We start from the raw sequence: 15,752 nt of genomic DNA, 5'->3' as shown, positions 1-15,752 counted from the left end.
AACCTCACCGTGAGCTGGCACATGCACAGAAAAAGTTTTATAGGTGTTCGTTTTGTAATGCATCCATTATAACAAAAAAAATTTGCAACAAGAAAAACAGCTGCCTTTTTGCATTGGGGGGATGTTTCATGTGTTGGACATTTGAAAGGTTTTTGTGTTTTTATTCTCGGAAATATATTTAGTATAAAATTTACTGTGAGGTAAAGTGCCTTGATCCTATTTTCAGAGATAATATATACTGCGATGGTTTTGTTGCAGTGGGAATGCCCCAACACAACAGACGGCAGTACCTTTACAACATATAATAAAGAAACGTTTTTCGCCGAAAATCGAAACTCATTGAAAGAACTGGTAAGTGAAAGGTATTTAAAGCCTCCTTTGACAAAGTGCAATGAGATCGAAGCTTCCACTTAGTCGCTCGAGGTTGGAAACATAGCTGGTTGATATCTATGTAAGCACTGAAGCACACACCACGGTGCATTGCATTAGGTTTGCAATGGTTTATTTAGATATGCTGTCGTCAGTTTTCACTCTGGTAGTATAACAAATCGTCAGATCCATCTATATCCTCGCCTTCCTCGTGCATGACTTGTGGGCCCAAATCGGTTTGTCCGCAGGTGCGTCAGCACGCGCTAGAACTGGCGCCAACGTAAATCGAAACTCCCAATTCCACAAGGACCCCACTATGATTGCCAACCTTAGACAAATCTCGCTAACGCCGATGCTGCGTAAATTTCTTTAAGGAACTGCGCCCACCAGTCTCATCTACTATCTAGAAGACAATTTTTTTGCACCCATGCCCTGGGGGATTTCGCCCGAACCCTGGAGCAGACGATAGCCTGTACGTGCTGCTGCGACGGATGCTCAATCCGAGGTACACCAAGTGGCCAAGCATTTTGTTTGCATTTGATCTATGCCTTAGTGTGTGAAAAAGCTGTCATCGAGGCCTTTTAAGAAGCGTACCTAGGGAATACTTCTAAACTCTGTTCCTAGCTTTCTGGGCGACCACACCTTCGAGGTTAGTTCCAGCCGTCGTGACGCAATTTTCCCCAGCCGAACGAGACTACCACAAAAATCTTTGTCTCCCTTTGTATTTAACGTGGTGATGACCCGAGTTGCTGGGCGCCCAGCCGAAGTCGGTAGAGTTCACTAAACGGCCTTCACCGACGTTACTCTTGGTTGAAGCGGAGAGAGCACTGCTGTACAGACCGCGCCGCTTTTCGGCTTCAGGCGGCACCAACGACGTTTGAGCAGCAACTATTTACCACGGGCATGCAAGTGTCCATGGACGAAACCAACTGCACCCTATATGACTGGCACCCAAGGAGAGCGGGAAGGTACGACTCTGCATAGGTGGTCAACAGCTCATTCGATCGGGAGGCGGATAGACCCCCTTTCGGGGGTTCGAGTGAGCGAGAAGAGACGTACGCGGAATGGCTCAGGAATGGCTAAAACCATTGGGGAAGCAATACCTCCATGTGAACAATAGAAAATCAAATAAATTTGGAGGCGCCACATTCAGATTGCTGGCGACCTAGTGAAGGCCGTCCTCGTCTTGCGGACTACGTACGGTGCAATGTGGTTAAAAAGCGATGTACAGGGGTGCGCTTTCCATTATCACTGGTCTCCCGGGTCACACGAAAGAAGAGGTGTAACGGTACGCTGCCCTGCCAACACACGATGCGAACATCAACAGCCGTGTGCAGGGTGCGGAGGAGCTCTGTTGCCTTCCCCGAGCAGGACAGTACCTGCTCTTAGAAGAGAACTTTTTCTGGCGAAGTTGAGTCCTAGCGATTGTCGTAGAAGGTGCGCCAGGCAATGTTGAACCCCATGGGTGGTCAGGAGCTCGGGCGCGGAACTTACGGTCACCTCCAGCCCCGGACTGGGAGGGCTTGGCAAAAGCAGCCGGGGTAGAAGGAGCATTCCCAAATAGCGTCTGGCGTGGTATCTCGAGCGCACATTACCGGAAAACATCCCAACATAGAAAATATTGCACCTCTAAAAGAGGTCCGCAGCATTGATGAAATACCATACGGACCACAACACTGTTTATTGTACCTTAGGAACATGAAGTGGGGACGGAAGCAATTACCTAACTGCTAAGATGAACCGACTAAAGCACGCGCACTAGCGACGCACTGTTGCACACGCTGAGCAGGACACAAGCGGCGAAAATAAAGCACTCCATATATTTGTGGACGCCTCCTGGCACTCCGCATTTTGACTGAGGTTATCGCTGCCTACAGGCGCACGCAGCACATTTTTGCTTACATTACGATAAATGCCACAAAAACCGAGCTAAGGCTTCAGCCACGCTGGAAGGTGCTCAGATTTCCTGAAAGGCAAATAACATGGAGCTCTGCGAATTCCAAGAAATTACTATTCATACGGATAGAAACATGACAATTTCAGATCTCAAGGAACTTGCACAACGCCACAACACGGCACATAAACCAACGCTCCGAGTGACAAACATTTCAGCCGTCATCAAGGGGTCTCAGGTCAGGCAGGCAACCTTGGTAAGCCGCAGCCCCACGGGCTGGCGATCTGGGCACAACTTGGTCAAGGGGCTCAACCACGAGAGTTCGAGAGCGCAGAAGACGAAAGGCGGCAAATGAAGCAACGGCGCCGATTCAACATTCTAGCTGCCATCCCCAAAACCGACGACCCGTTGCCCAAAGCACTGTATTGGGAAGACTCCGATACAGTTTTCGTCAATCAAACCCGGTCTGCCCACGCCACAGCCGATAACACTATCGTATTGTGGCAATGGCGACGAAAAGAAAGTTACCCGACGTCCCCCCATCACCACCGTAGGGCGAAGGATGTTGCAGTGAAGCTACTCCTGAAGTTTGGGAGTTCGAGGGTCACCAGTGTATCCGCGATACCCCGTACGGGGCAATTTGTGTATTCAAGGTGGCGGTATTTGGCGACACCGCGGAACCCGAGCCCGCATACTTGCGCCGTATTCTAACGTTGCTAGGATTTTTAAGGTGAGCCTAGAAACTACAAGTGGTGACGGTCGGAGCCGCGGTGAAGTTCCGGCTGATGACCTTGTCTTTTTGCGAGGCAGGGAGGTCCGGGACCTATAGAGAGGCCGCGCCTCTGGAAGGCTTTAGGGATAAATGTGCTACAGGCATCAGGAAAGTCACCAGCCGATGGAACAATGTAGAAATATCAACTTGATTTTGAGCTGATCAAAGCTTCCTGAACATATCAATGCCGGTTTCATTGGGGATGTAATCCGTCTCTACATACCTAACTCGCGCACCGCTGCTTCAAGTGCCAGCAGTTCGGGCACGGTACAAACTCCAGCCGTGGCAAAACATGGGCGAACTGCATCGCACAGGACCACCGCAGCGACAACTGCAACACCACCACCTCACTACCCCACTTGTCCTAACTGTCCTGGACCGCACGCGGCAAACACCTGGACCAACGAAAAATTTAAGCAAGATAAGAAAATGATCCCAGAGGCCCGAAAGAGCTCTGCCTCTTTCTACCTGGGAATGTACGCCGTCGCAGCTCGCTGGGGAGTGGAGATGCGTCTAGTTTCCGCGGCAACCCTGGTCAGCCAGCCAGACCAGGTGCTGCTCTCTCCTCTCGCCGGATTGCCTCTGGCAACCCCACCTGTTACTGCACCATCTGCCAAAGCGGTAGCAGTTGGTATAGCAGCCAGCACCGATGGGGATAAAGCAGCTCTTCACGTATCTGCCTTTCCGGCCCCAAGAAACTTGATGGCGCTGAGCCATGAAGGGACGTGAAGGGAGCCGCGGCGACATTTCTTCCGCCGGACTTCCTGTGCCACGTGCGGCGCTCCCTGCGACCTCAGCACTCGCACCACAGGCAAAGAACCCCCAAAAGGGGGCGAAACCCAAGGGGCCCGGTTCGCTGGACGCCCCCGTGACTACGGATGACGACATGAACATCGAACCGTTCCTGCTTGTATCGCAGCAAAAGGAAACCGGCTGTGGCGTCCAGGGGAGTAGAGAAAGTGGATAACCACCTCCAAGAGTTCAAGCCCCACGACTTTTTTCCTTATTTCCCCCCCAAAAGGGAAAAAACGTCATGAACTGCAACTGCAGAGGCCTTATTAAAAACCGTCAGGTATATGACTTATTGCATTCCAGTCAGCGAAATGTGCTGTCTCCGAGCAGCTCATTTAAACTCCAAACACATAATTTCGTTTATTGGGATGGTGTGGCAAATATTGCCCGAAAAGTCTTGGCCTGTCACAGTATAGAATTTTGCACCGTCCTTGAGGTTGTTGGCATTCGTGAAATGGCATTTAATTGGTAATATGGTATGCTCCCTTTATGTCCCCCCCTAATTTTCAGCTATTCAGTTCCGACTTGTTAAAAAATCAGCTGTTCCTACATGCGGTTTGGTTAGATTTGCTATGTTGGCGCTTAGCTTACGGCAACCGACAGGCGCGGTCGTCCTATGCAACCCCACCGACGTAGGAGGTCGCTAAGTATCGCCCATCGCCTTGAACGTGCCTGCAGCTCATGGGGAATGCGGTACTTGCAGTCGGAAGGAAATAACTTTGTGCGGATACGTGCCTTGGACTCTGCTGAGAACGCAAACGGGGTCTCGAGACACCACCAACGAACGGCCGAGATCTTCTTGGCAAGTGGAAGGACACAGGCCAAGACGATTTCGTCCATGACACCCGACGCCGTCTTGTAAAGAACGAAATCAGCGTTCCTTGGTACTTGCCCCTACGCATTCAGCAACATGAAGCGACGTCTTCGTGGCATGGTCGCAATACGTGACGCGAACAAAGCTTTGCAGTGGGGGAAGTGGACGGTACGTAGGCGATGAAAGAAAGGGACGTGTCTATGGGCCTTGAGGAGGTTCCAGTGGTCAAAGATCAGGAGTTGCTGACAGATGCAGATTTGGCTGCCGTCGTGAGCTAAGTGCAGGGCTTCCTGGCGGACATTGGCATCCAGGGGAATGAGAAAGAAGGGTGCGGGGTTTTTCTTTGTAGCACTGGCGACGGATGAGGTGGCCAAATTATCCCTCCTCGCCCCGGACAAAGGCAACCATAAAGCGGACACCACGCGCGTGACACCAGCGAAACGTGACGGGGATTGGGACAGTCGCACGGGTCAGTCACACTTGTAGCCTGGATTCTAGTGACGGACACGAGGAAACCTCGCTCCTCCGGCAACTAGGGCTCGCCTCCTGGTATCTGTTGGGTGTGAGAACTCGTAACCACAAGCTAATAAGGATTTGCTGTATTGAATTAAGACAGTGTCCAAATCTGTACATCTCAGAATAAGGACACACCATTTTTGGGTAGAGGCAATGAGACAGTGGCGAAATCTCTAGATGGCAGACTAAGGGCACACCATTCGTGGGTAGAGGCAATGACCTATAGGGCGGCTACACCAACCACAACGCCGGCTCTAGTGCGCGGCAAAAGTGGCCACCGATGGGGGGTGTCTGTGGGCAAAGGCACCACACTCCGCTTGGCGAGCATGTTACAAGCTTACACAGATCTTTCTAAAGTTTCCGTAACCTCTAAACACAACTGCCTTGCCTTCAAGACATTTTAAAGTGAAATCTAAGACATGAACATACCGAGAACCTCAGATTTGTTTTCATAAATGCTTAGATGCGCCTACACGACCGCGAGAACCTTGGCGATTAGACACGCACAGCTTCGTAGAAAAAACAACTCGATGCCACACGGCCGTAGTTCGAGAAGTGGGAAGGAAGAAATGGCTATCAGTCATAATTTGAGCTATTGAGAAATGGCTATCAGTCATAATTTGAGCTCATAAAATTTGATGCATGATATGTTGAGGTGGCGACTGTGGGCCCTGTCACACTACCCTTGCTAAGTCACTTTTAAGAGCGAATGCTCTTTATAAGCGACCCCAAACCATCCACCGCCGGCGTCGGCGGCGGCGTCCGCAGTGCTCTTTAAAGAAAAAACAGCATCCGGCGCCAGGTTTCGATCCGAGGACTTTGCGGGCCGCAGCGCGACGCGCTACCGACCAAGCCACAGACGCGACGGTGATATCAGTGTTAGACGCGCCTTATATCTTTAACGCATTCAAACTACGTCGTCAGCGGCGTGCGTTGGCGACTCAGCGGCGTTATAGCGGCTTGATAACTGCGTGGTGTACACGTGATACTACAAACCCGATGGAAGAGATGGAAGAGAAGGCGGTGGGCTGCGGGGGCCGAGCGCAAGCGCCGCAAGCGGGCCGACAACCGTGCATTCGCACTTTCACATTCTCCCCCTCGGGGAAATGCGGGGGAATTTTTTAATTTAAAAAATCAATAGTGTGTAGGAAATTGGGGTATTTGCAAGATGGACGTCGGGACGCATTAGGGGACCATGCACGGAGCAAAGAATAAAAAATGCGAATTGTGCACAGTGAAAAATTATTTCAATATCTTCAATGCACAGAGGGTGTTACAGAAGGGAGTGCTTATTGGCATTAACATCAGAAAAAATCAAAAGGGAACAAACCATTGGGAACAGCAACAAGAAAAACAATAGTGGAGAAAAAATGCGAATAGCGTGCACAAGAGTTGAGATAATAAATGCAATCACAAGGAACAAAAGTACTTTCAATGGCTGTCTTAAATAGAAGGCACGTCGATAATACTAGCTATTGCAGGATCAAGAAGTTTTGGGATTGAAAGAGGCATAAAAAATTACACCATCTTCCCCTAGGGGAACCCTGAGTAGTATGCGCAGCAGCCATGGGGTCGACTGAAGTTCCCATTAGTTTTCAGTGAGTCGTTTCCGTTGACGTTCAGGATAGCGGGCCTTCGTTAGTAGATTCGTGACGTAGTTTCAATGAGTGAACGACATAAGGTGCGTTCATAGCACATGCGCCCGTCCCGGTTTGTAGCGAAGTGAGAAAAGCGGCACGTACAGCCTTTGTCAAAATTTTGTGGGCCAAGCCGGAAATGCGCACGCTGCAAAAATTTCAATGTACAACCTTACGTACCGAGCGAGGCTGAAACTTTTTATGTAGGAAAGCAAGAGAAAACACCTGTCATTCTTGCTGCCTTATAATATTTTTGCTACATTTAAAGGTAAAGCCGATTATTTGAATCCTTTGTGGTCGAGAAGGCTTACGATTGGCCCACAAAATTTTGACAAAGGGTGTGCCTCCTGTTGCGGCCAGAGAGTCCTGGGATCGAAACCGGGCGCCGCCTGTTTCTTTTTGTAGTGGACTGCGCTGACGTCAGCCCAAACGCTGACGGGGCTAAAGACACGCGCAGGCTCAGTAGAGTGCAGACGGCGGACAAGGGAGGGAGGGACACAGCCCCGAGCATGAGATGCTTCGCATGTAATAAGGTAGTGAGTCAGTAGTGAATGTATATGTTATGGCGATAGTCAATACGGTATGATATATACGTCTTGGAAGTCTAGGAAAACAATTTGGTGGTAAAGAAGACTGTACAGTCAGGCTGAAGAGTCCAAGTGGAACCATTTCTGCAGTTTGGCGGGTGTAAGGGCGGCATTAACGATAAGGTGGGGACACCAAACAGGTAACCATGAGGAACATTTTCGGCAAGCCGCTTTCCACCAGAGGGCATAGCTTGATCCGGTCGGAAACGCAGATGTAAACCCAAGCCGCGTGGAAGATCGGGAGAATCAAGAGTGGAGTAGATGAAAGGCTCCGCCACGCTGCATTACGAGCAGCAAGCTTATTGCCAAGCCCAGCCTATAGAAGGGGCCCACAGTCTGAACTTTGTGGCTTGGAGGATAAGCTCGGTAACACTTAATAGAAGTGTTCTCAAAATTTTTAGCGCATCGTTTATAATGTACAAAACGTAGCCTACTGTTCAGTGACTTTTAAATACGTAGACAAGTTAAAATTATTCTGCTGGAAAGCTTCAAAATGTTCTCTTAATAGAACGCATGAATGTGTACGCACCAAACTAAGCAAAATGGGAGTAAATGGCCTGTAGCGTAACTTAGTCCCAAGTAGGAGTATCCAATACTCCTTCCAATGGGAATATCGCCCTACTCCCAGCATTTCCGCAGTTTATTTAGTAGTATATGGGAGTAAGGTTTTACTGCCACTAAAATGGCAGTTTCCGAGGTGAGCATTGGGCGTGTATAGTATTTTCCCCCCGTAGTTTTTGGGATGCATGTTGAGAGTGCTGTTCAGCTGCGTGCAGAGTATATTTGCTGTTTGCGTTTTATAGAAGCACTGTGGGGAAATTTGTGACTTTATTTTGGAGCTGTTATGAGGCCCATAGCTCGTATTCATTTTAGAAGTTGAGTAACCGGTTTGGGCTCAATTACTAATTACTTGTCAGTACTTGCTTTTATTATTAATTACTAGTTACCAGCAATTACTCCGCTTTTTCTAACATTCCAATAGCAAAACGTGAATGGTCTGTTTTCGGCACACAATTTGTTGCACCGTAATTGCGTACATACAAACATGCTTCTCCAAACATAAATACCCACACAATATAAAATGCTCAAATAATAAAACGTACTATGAGAACAAGGTATCTTGCTCTTTCGTTGAAGAGAGCTCTAGAAGTCCACCAGGCATTCATAGTTGCGCTGTTCGTTTGCACTTGCTCCACAAACACTGACTTTGCTGCCGGCTCTTGGCATGTTTGTCACGAAGCCGCGGAATCACCGGCATTACAGGGATAGCAGGGCTCTCTAAATCTATTTCCACACTTGCAGGCGCGTGTTGTACAGCCGATAATAAAAACTGCATTGTAATGGCACCGCACTTGTCACTCGGTGCTCAAAAGTTCTGGATTTTTATAGTTTTGCACAGTGGCACTTTCATCCCAGACACCTCCGCTGACCAGCTGGTCAAGACCATGGAGGTCAAGTCGGAAATGCAACCCTTGCAGCGACCAACTTCACAAAGTGCTTTTCCATCGCCCTTTTCCCCCTTGTGTAGTGTTGGGTTAGTGCTTTTACACCCCCCGCGCGCTTCTCGCTCTCTCCCCCTAAAATTTCCATTGCCGTCGTTGTGACGCGTCCGCTAAATAAACATGGCTTACAGCACTGCTAAGCAAAACAGACTTCCACCGACCCCACAGAACACTCCAGCGAATGGCAATTTCCAATTTTCACCCACCTAGAACATGGAGAGCTCCTTTTGTCGACCTCCCCTATGCAGCCGTGACCATCATCCTCCCCAGTGAAGCCAAAGCAGCCGGTAGGTGCATGCAGAAGTCGTCCGCCACGTTCGAGGCTCGCCGGGCCCCTCTCGCACTTAAGAAAACCGGCTCTGGGGCGCTCGCTCAGCCAGCTTCAGCTTCTCCAGCACATGATGAGCCACGGGTACAGCGTAACAAAAGCCCTTAGTCTTGCTAGCTTACTTTCCATCGCTTTTCACAGTGCTTAAACGTTTCATTTTGGTCTCGACCCGCGCACAGAAAAGCCGAGACTGTTGAAATGCGCATTGCTTTCACACCGGTCGGCTTCCCCACTGACGTTCTGGGCATGGCACCCTCGAGGTCTCACGCACTACGTTGGCCTCTGCAGGTTGCGAATCGCACAGGCTACTCAATATGTTGGTTACAATAAAATAAGTGCAATGCTTACCTTGAACCGGCTCGCAACGGCGGTGGAACATCCTTCTTAACGAGGACCTACTGTCCGTTTGCGGCCACTGCATTTAGGCCTTGCGTTAGTTCGCTGGCGCGACCCGTCGGCTGAAAGGTCGTTCACTCGGAGCAGTCATTACAGTATGTCCATGTTAATCCAGGTTGGTACCACAATTTCACAACGAACGCTGATTGGCGGGTAGCACCTGGTAGCCATTTATGCGGCCGCAACTTCCCATCGACACAAATTTCGACAACAGGCAGACATTTTGTAAGGAGGCATAGAGGAGGGAGTGGGGAGGACTGGCTCAAGCACTACCAGCGAGTCAGCAAGTATAACAGGTGGGACGCGCCCACGCAGCATGTTCTTCTCATTGGACCTTACCGCATTACTGTGGTTTGAGAACACTGGGGACACATTTGATACGTGGGACAGTTTCGTCAACAAATTTCGGGTGAGCTTTGGCGACACGGTTTCCCGAAAGAAGGCAGAGCAGACTCTCTCGCAGAGAGCTCAAGTCCCGAGCGATACTTTCAGCGCATACATTGAAGTCCTCAAATTGTGAGGCCTGGTTAATTCTTCGATGACAGACGAGAAAAAGTGGGCCACCTGCTGAAAGGTATTAAAGGACGTCTATAACTACCTCATAACTAAGGAAGACAAGGCACCAGCTCAGGAGCCAGCTCAGGCGCCAGCTCAGCTACCGCGCTTTCGAAACGATGAAGATATAACGTATCTACCCAAGTATGGACACCTTGGGTTCGAGCGGGGAATGGGAATGAGCGTACTGCTTACAATGAAGACCATACGAGGCGTAAAGATTTCAGTTCCTCCCTCCCCCTCGGGAGTATGAAAATTACTTTTAGTCAACCCCTCACGCACGTGTCGGCTACTCCCGAGCACGCCGTTTCTTAGGTCAACTAGTCGAATTTCGTGAAAAGCGCACGTGCTACAACTGTGGTACTAGTAGGCACTTGCCAGCCTCCCCAGATATACGAACCGCCACCTCAACAACCATACATAGATAACCAGACCTACGCGTACTTCCAGCATTTGTTCCAGCCAACTACAATGCGCAACAACTTCTTTGGTTCTGACAGGAGCTTCACTCTTTCGACCACTTGATGGCCTCACGGGGGTGCGGTCGCGGGCCGCGGGTCGGTCATTTTCGCCAATTCCCCTGGCCGTCGTTATGTCGAAGAACGAAGTGACTGTTTCTATAGATGGTGGGAAGAGGGAAGCTTTGATTGGCACTGGAGCTGTAGTTTCAGTGATGAGTTTCGCTTTTTAAACCCGTCTTAGACCAAAAGTTGTTTTTCAGAGACCAAAAGATTCCGTTTCGTGAAGTCGGAGGTGAGCGCTTGTTTCCAGTATGAATCTTTTCAGTGAAGGTTTATGCTTGGAGAAGACAGTTTTCAAATGGAGTTTATTGTTTCAGCCCAGGCAACCCGTTAAGTTATATTCGGCATGTGAATCTCCACTGTTATATGAACTTAAAGGTATATTCCGCATCTGAAACTTATGTTGAAGGCTACAATAACAATGAAGGCCTGTGACTATGTTTGTCTCTGTAAAATTCAAAACATTTCGTCGAGGGAGCTGCGAATTTATAGTTGAGGCAGATACCGAGAGAGGTGAACGCTCGGTGAAGGGATTGCACGAACCATGTGCGCCATGTGATCGAGGGCTCTCAGCTTCGAGAGGCGATGGGGCGAGGGTGGACGTAGGTTTTTTGCTAAGATCATAGGAGGAGGGAAAAATCATTCAGGCGTTGCAGGGTAAAGAAAAATGCTTTACGGGGCAGGGACAGCAGGAGTCTATCGAATTTCGTCATTTTCAGGGAACAAGCAGAGACGGAGCCGATTTTCCCCCAAATGTAGCAATTTAAATGTAACTCCGACTAATTTAGCAACCAATTTTAAGCTTAAAAATTATGCAGCTAGCACGGCCTCAGGCAATTGCAGTAAGCTAGGATGTGCGTGGACTATTCATAGGGACACAATTCATATTGTTTGGGTTAATGGATTATGAGATTTAACGTGCCGACGCTAAACACGCGATGAGGCGCACCGTAGTGGATAGCTCTGAATTTAGTAGTCAATTTCGACCACATGGGGATCTATAATGTGCACCAAAATCTCGAACACACGGGCATTTTTGGTTTACGCCTCCATTAGAAAAGCGCACACCACGGCCAAGAATCGAACCCGCGTCCTTAATGTCAGCAGCATAACGCCTTAGCCACTGAGCCTCCGCGGCGGTTCTTACTGTTTGGGTGACACCGCTCAGTCTTTCATCAACTTTGTCACATAAGACGGAGAACCAAAAAAGTGTTGTAGCTTAAGCACAACTAATTAAAATGAGCATCTTATGTGCAAGTTAAAACTGCTGCATTGGTGGATTAAGAGTAACGGTAAAGAGGCTGCAGCTTAGTCCAAGGTGAGGCAGTGTATGGACGTACAGGCAATATATTTTTGAGTGACTCATATGAATCAAAAGAATACCAGAACAAGGCGATGCCTCCGCAAAATGTAATGTTGTTTAACCGGATTAACCCTTTTTTACAATGTTCTAACACGGGTGTTGTTTTTGAGCCGTGCAACGTTGGTTGTTGTTTTAAGCGATGCAGGAGAAACGAAACGACAATATTTTGTTCCTGATGAAATGTCTTTCAATGGCTGCTTACTTTCACGGAGAGTGGTGAAAAAATCGTGTTGGGAAAACCGCACAGAAAAAATTCCCCGCATTTCCCCGAGGGGAAGAATGTGAAAGTGCGAATGCACGAGTTGAATTTGCGCGGTTCGGTAATGTTCGCAAAAGAGAGATCACACACACACACACAACTACAAAGAAAGAAAGATGCATTTATTCACAGACACCTATTTGTGTTGTCGTTGTACTTGATTGCTAGAGCGGGTCTCAGCTTTGAAATTTCGTGTCAGTACTCCTTTAAGCGGGTGCATTAGCCCTTCTCACGCCCGATTCCTGGCCAATCCCCGACGTGGGTATGTGCCATGTCAGCGGCCAGGCAGCGCGCGCCCATCTCCCCCCGTTGCCAAGGAAGACGAGGAGATTCCTGGCCAATCCCCCACGTGGGTATGTGATGCGAACATCGCCGGTGGACGCAGGTTCAGGGTCGCTTAAGAAGTGCATTGCACTTAAAAGAAAGCACACATAGGTGTTAAAGGCATCAAGAGTGTACCTTCGCGCCCGCACAAACTCATTTTACGCTGAACTTCCGATGCGTGCTCCCATTATGCGCGCCCGAATGCTCGGGCTTGCGGGACTGCCGGCATTATCTGCAGACACGCGAGCATGGCATAGCTGATTCGGACCTCGGCTTTAAGGCGGTCATCTTAGCGTCGGTACCATCTCACTACCATCTTTTTGAACTCTGTATCACCGTGCGAGGACGTGCCAAGGTGGCTGACAGCTTGGTGCACCTGCTGGAATAGGGATGGAGGCCCTTGTAGTATGCTTACTGCCGTCTTGCTACCATCGTTTGCGTCCTGGTAACCTCAGGCGAGGGCTTGCCAAGACAGCAACATGGTTTAGGTCATATCACTGCCTTTTCTGCTGGTGCCCTGTGCGGCAGTACCATGGCTTTTGCGTGTTCTTTTTCGGACGTGAGTAGTTTTTTTTGTATGGCAACCACCAGGGGCACATACTGGCTGTAAACAAGGACAAAACACCAAAGAAATAAAGCCATGGATGACAGCATAAAGATGGACATCACCTGGGTGGTACAAAGTCTCCACCGAGTACAGAATGTTGACATCCACAATTTTAACCATTGGAAAAGAAGTTAATATGATCGAATCAGCGAACCATAATGGCAATAAAAAGAGAAAACATTTGTAAGGCGACGCAAGAAGATTCCATGTAGGCACGTTTTCCGGATGTCAAAGGGAACATTGCTATCACCGGTTCCGTTCTCCGACCAAGCAAAACTTGGTCAGACCCTTGATCGGAGTCAGGGTCGGTCTCCGACCCTGACTGCGAAGCTAGATATGGATCATTCCAATTTAAAAAGCACCACTGAATTTCTGACCATACAATGTCTGGACAAGCAGAGGCCGAGGACATAGGTATGGTGTTGTTTAGCTCTTCAACAACAATGTTTACAATGCCGAGATCCGCCTTTCTATCTTAAGTTGTCGGTCCGAACACGCAAGGTAAAAGGTAAAAAGTGTGGTGGTCGAGAAAGCGAATGCGGGTGATGGTGTTGCTGTGTTGCAGTATAAACGGAGGTGATAGGCAGCTTTAGTTCGTTATAAACGAATTGAACAAGTCATTGTGTTTTCCACAAGGTTGTTCCTGTTCACTAGTTACAAGGAAGTGCAGACGACATGGCGGTGTTTTGTTGAATGGACGAATGGTGTTTTACAACAAAATTGCAGGAAAAATAGAAACATCCTTCTCTTCCCACAGTACATTTCTGTCCAGGACTGCCGCCTGAAGCTTCCACCCATCAAAATTATTCTTCCCCAAAGTTGCAGGTCCTCGATGTCGGTGAAATCGTGAACTTCAAGGGGCATTTTCGTCACGGCGTAATTGAAACTTCGGCTCTTCCGTGACATTGCTCTTATAAATTCCTGCAAGATTTACGAACGAATGGTAGTGCAAGTTGTAGGGAGGGTGAAAGGATATCAGCCTATCAACAATCGCGAACTGCTTCAAAAAGGATAACTTTGTGGGACCATCGACTTCTCCAGCAGTAGAATAACATAGTGACGTTCCTGATGACCAGAAAGGAATACGCCCGGCCTGGCCGCAGAATTAGAGGCTAACATTATCAATGACACACCAAGCATCAACGGTTCGTTTATTGACGCTATGTAAGCGAAATCTATGACTGACCGTAAATCGACCTCATCATTGAACGATTACGAAGAGACATTCGTTCCCCGTAGCCTATAAGTAATGCGAAGGCGTCAAAGTACATGGTGACCATCGAGGGCCTTGTTCTTGCTAGGGAAGTCGCCTTGGAACACATAATCCACCTGGACTGTCTTGAAAAAGTTTCGTGCGCACTAGCGTGAAAGCAAGCAACCTTCACCGCCTGTAGAATGTAGGACAATTCATCAGTTATGTTTTAAGTGCAAATGCACTTCTTAAGCGACCCTGAATTACGCGTCCACCGCCGTCCGTCCGTCCGCACCACATACCCACTTAGGGCGATTGGCCAAGAAGAGTTCCTAATTTCTTTAGCACATAACCACTTAGGGCGATTGGCCAAGAAGAATTCTTTCGCATCACCCGTGCATTCCCACTTCCCCATCGACGACTGCTGCTTCGCCAGGAGCGGAAGTCGGGGCGAGTACTGCGGCGTCTACCTCGTCGGTCACGTCTACGCGAACCTCGTGTCGCACGCCGTGTCCACCTCGCCGGTCAGGGACGAGTCGCCGTACAGTGCCGTCTACACCGACGCGTACTCGGGCGACGGAATCGTGGTCGTCACCCTCTACCTCGCGCCAAACATCTCGCGCGACGACGTCGTCGAATACGTGGACGCGGCGATGGAGAGTGTGGCCAGGCGCGTAAAGCCCTCGGACCCGGTCGTGGTTGTTGGAGACTTTAACGTGGACGTGCGAAAGGGTGGCGAGTGGTTGATGGAATACATGCTCGCCAACCACTCCATGACGTGCCTACCGCTAGAGGCTCCCACCACCATCAACGGCAGCTACATCGACCTGGCCTTTGCGAGGAACTGTCTGATACGCGCGGTCTTGCAACAACTCTTGACCGTACATTTCAGTGACCACAAGGCGGTCATAATGACCGTCAACTACAACGACAACACCAACAAGTGCTGAATAAAGAATACTGTCGTTTCACTTTACTTGCGTGTGTGTGTGATCTCCTCGAACATACACTTTAATTCACCAAGATTTCCAGAGAACGACTAACGGGGTGTGTGAATACCCACTTGATCACGCGGGGGTGTTAAATGCAACTAACGGGCGAATGCCAACACAGTTCAACATAACTCCCCCTCATAGCGTCACCCGTGCATTCGCACTTACCCATGCTCCCCTTCGGAGAAATGCGGGTGTTTTTTGCATACGCGTAATTATAGTTGATACTTATGTGTTCGACTGTATAACAGTGGAGTTTGGGGGCACCATGAGATGAACGTAGAGGAGGTGAAAGGGAAGCCTACTACAATTACCTCAGGGCCACATTTCAC

This window comes from Haemaphysalis longicornis, unplaced genomic scaffold (assembly GCF_048455015.1).
Source record: "Haemaphysalis longicornis isolate Haplotype H1 unplaced genomic scaffold, Haemaphysalis longicornis Haplotype H1 scaffold_10, whole genome shotgun sequence".
NCBI classification, from domain to species: Eukaryota; Metazoa; Arthropoda; class Arachnida; order Ixodida; family Ixodidae; genus Haemaphysalis; species Haemaphysalis longicornis.
The sequence above is the reverse complement of the archived record's forward strand: the minus strand, read 5'-3'. Positions refer to the sequence as shown.